Here is a 3883-nt window from a genome sequence, read left to right as displayed (position 1 = left end):
CAAAAACTATAAGAAAATATATATATATATACACACACATATATATTATAGGAGTAAAATAAACACATAAAAAATTAGGTGTTCACAGCATGCCCCTCTTTGCTTGAAAATATGAAGAGTTTTCAAGCAAAGAAAGTGAACGAAGTGGCTAATTTTTGACTGTGCAAACTCCGTTGAAACCATTTTGAAAAAGATGACCGAACCTTGCTTTAGAGGTTGCCTACATATCCTTGATTAAAAGGAAATCAGGTAAGTGTAGTTCGAGAAACTTCGATAGCTGAAACTATCAGAAACTGTGGTCAAAAGATTCCTTCACATTGCTTGTCATCATCTACTGTCTATAATTACAAAGAAGAGAGCTAGAGAACTATGCCTCTCTACATTATAAGAGTTACAAGATCCCTACTTGATGTTTTTCTTAGGGTCTCGTCTTGATTTTTGACTTGCTCTGTGCGTTATCTTTGATATTGATCTTCATGCTCTCTTGGAGGCTTGCGGATCATTCTCAGGTGCATGTTTTAACTTGAGTTAGCGGTTGAAACTCAAAACTCAAGATCACAAAATGAAGAACCCAAAAAAGATGTGTTTCTATTAGGGAAGAAAGGAATGAGAATCTTAAACAAGGACGTATAACCCTAGAAAGAAAAGGAGAAGCGGGGTGTGTTGCCCTGAGAGTTTCAAATAAGACGTATTGTCTTTGTGGATTGTCCTAAGATTGGGTATATCCCCAAAAATGTGAATATGGTGTGTATAACCCATGAATGCTGGTGCGTATTGCCCAGGATATGCATATGGTGCGTATTGCCCATGAATAGAAAATTGATGCGTATTGCATGTGAATAAAGACTGGTGTGTATTGCACATGAAAGAAGACTAATGTGTTTTGCACATGAATGCAATATCTATGTGTATTGCATGTGATTTAGATTGGTACATCTTGCTCATGAAAGAAAGACTGGTACGTTTCGCACGTGAATAAAGGATGAGTGCGTATTTGCACAGAATTCAGATTGATGCGTATTGCACGAAATTCAGACTGGTGCGTATTGCACATAAATAAGGGATGTGTGCGTATTGCACGGAATTTAGAGTGGTGCGTATTGCCCGAAACTCTCGAATTGAGAGGTAAACATGCGAATAGCATGAGATGAAACAACAAACATGTGAAGACTTTGGAGAACTTTCGTTTTGTGATGTTTCATTTTTTACTTGTAATCCCGCATTTTCTTTTGTTTCTGTGTTGAGCAAAAGAAAGAGAAAATTGTTAGTTTAAAGCGGCGGTTGGTTTGTGGCCTTGATGCTCCGATGACTTGACCATATTCCTGACCAATTTCTCCAATTCTACTCAAAATTCTCGGTTGAACAACCTTTGAAGCTTCCTCTTTGTTGATTCAAGGGCGCTGATCTTTTTAATACTACCAAATATCATGGTGCGACTGGATGTTCCAAAGGATGAATTTTCCTGTTGAATATTTTTCATGACTTAAGAGACTATAACGTGCTCCTTCACGAGTTTTCAGTGAAGATTTGAGGCATTTTTAGTCCTTGCTCGAGGCATGTTAACTCGGATACTCAGCTTTACTCTTGGGAACCCGTAGTAAGTTTTGCAATCTTTTACCTTATTTGTCAAGAGATTATACCGAAAAGACTAGAGAAATATCAGATTTAAGAGTGTGAAAAAAAAAAATTGGATCAAGAAAGACTATAAACTTAAGACAGAGCATTTCTTTTGAAGAAAAATGAGAAAGAGAACTTATCAGGAGGCATATGTCGACTTTGAGTTAACCATGACATGCACTTTGGACTTGACCCCAGATCCGCTTGAGTTGTCTAATTCTCAAAATCTGAACCATTATCAATTTATAACTGATCTATGTATTCTTCATGTAGAGGTATCGAGAAATGGTGTTCTTTGCAGATTTCTCCCAACTAGTCATTTTCATGATGTTCTCTTCTTTTATCTTAAGGTGCCCTGCAAGGGTTTTCACCGATAAGATTTTCTCTATTGTCGTCTTATGGTGCCTATAAAGGTTTTCACCGATAAGACTTTCTCTTTTCTTTTTCTTTTTTTTTTGACAAAGTTGTCCTTGATGATCAATTGTCCGTGCAAGACATACCAAATTTATCGCTCTCAGAGTTGATCAAAATGTTGGTTGCTAGAATAAAATCAAAAACAAAATCAATTTGATTCTATTCTATCAAAAAGAAAAAAATGCCCCAGTTTTCTATAGATACTGGAATATTGATTTTTTTTTTGTATGACCGAACCCCAAAGGGTTGCCTACGTATCCTGAAATCAGGTCAAACGTAGTTCAAATTTTCAAAGAGAGTTTTTTTTTCTTTGGTTTTTTTTTTAAGAGATGCCTTTGTTCTCTCAGCCACAAACTTGTCACAGTATCTTAGAACGCATTAGATGTAGTATCTTTTGACTGCGTCCACATTAACAATTATGCTTGTGATTTTTCCCTCCATATCAGTAAGGTGTAAGGCTCCTTTGGACAACACTTCCTTGATAAGATATGGACCTTGCCAATTTGGGGCAAACTTTCCCTTGGCCTCTTCTTGGTGCGGGAGAATGCGCTTTAAGACCAGTTGACCTACTTCAAAGTGTCTGGGGTGCACCCTTTTGTTATATGCACGAGCCATCCTTTGTTGATAAAGCTGACCAAAACAGACAGCCGTCAATCGCTTCTCATCTATTAATGTGAGCTGCTCTAGTCGGGTTTTGACCCATTCAGTATCTTCAATTTCAGCCTCGACAATAATTCGAAGAGATGGAATTTCAACTTCCGCTGGTATCACAGCCTCAATCCCATACACCAGCAAATAAGGAGTTGCACCAATCGAGGTGCGCACTGTTGTGCGATATCCTAAAAGTGCAAAAGGCAGCTTCTCATGCCATTGTCTAGTGCCTTGAACCATTTTCCTGAGAATCTTTTTGATATTCTTATTGGCTGCCTCCACAACTCCGTTGGCCTTTGGTCGGTATGGAGTAGAATTGTGATGCACAATTTTGAACTGCTCACATACCTCCTTCATCAAATTGCTATTAAGGTTTGCAGCATTATCTGTGATGATAGTTCTTGGGATACCAAAACGACAAATGATGTTTGAATGGACAAAATTCACGACCACCTTCTTAGTGACTGCCTTGAAAGTGATTGCCTCTACTCATTTAGTAAAGTAATCAATTGCGACCAAAATGAATCGATGTCCATTTGGAGCTTTTGGCTCAATTGGTCCGATGACATCCATTCCCCATGCAACAAAGGGCCAAGGAGCGGCCATGGGGTGCAACTCTGAAGGAGGTGAATGAATGAGATCACCATGAATTTGACATTGATGACATTTTTTCACAAAGCGAAATCAATCTCGTTCCATGGTAAGCCAGTAATATCCTGCTCGGAATATCTTTTTCGCAATGACATATCCATTCATATGTGGTCCACATACCCCAGCATATACTTCATTCATGATCTTCTCGGCTTCTTTAACATCCACACATCTCAATAAGTTCAGATCCGGGGTGCGTTTATATAAAATTTCCCCGCTAAAAAAGAAACCACTAGCCAAACGTCTAATAGTTCTTTTTTGGCTTCCATTGGCATGTTCGGGGCATTTCCCTGTTTGCATGAAATTCCAGATGTCTAGGTACCACGGCTCACCATCTGATTCTGCTTCCACAGTGTTACAATAGCCATGTTGGTCCCGAAGTTGAATCTCCAAGGGAGTAATACAAGTGTTTCCAGGATATGGAAGCATTAAGGCCAAAGTAGCCAAGGCATCTGCCAATTCATTATGAAATCTAGGGATGTATCTAAACTCGATGGACCTAAACCTTTTGCTAAGATCTTCCACACATTGTTTGTAGGGAAGAAGCTTG

General features: G+C 38.7%; 1 pseudogene; it reads right to left on the bottom strand.

Moving 5' to 3' along the window:
- Window positions 1-3039, bottom strand: part of LOC125810280 (protein Ycf2-like) — a 9371-nt pseudogene extending 6332 nt beyond the window's left edge.
- Between the last annotated feature and the right edge of the window lie 844 nt (window positions 3040-3883).

This window comes from Solanum verrucosum, unplaced genomic scaffold (assembly GCF_900185275.1).
Source record: "Solanum verrucosum unplaced genomic scaffold, falcon-dt-bn FXZP01000038.1, whole genome shotgun sequence".
Classification (NCBI taxonomy): domain Eukaryota; kingdom Viridiplantae; phylum Streptophyta; class Magnoliopsida; order Solanales; family Solanaceae; genus Solanum; species Solanum verrucosum.
Note: the sequence above shows the minus strand (reverse complement) of the source record. Positions and strands in the feature narration are given on the sequence as shown.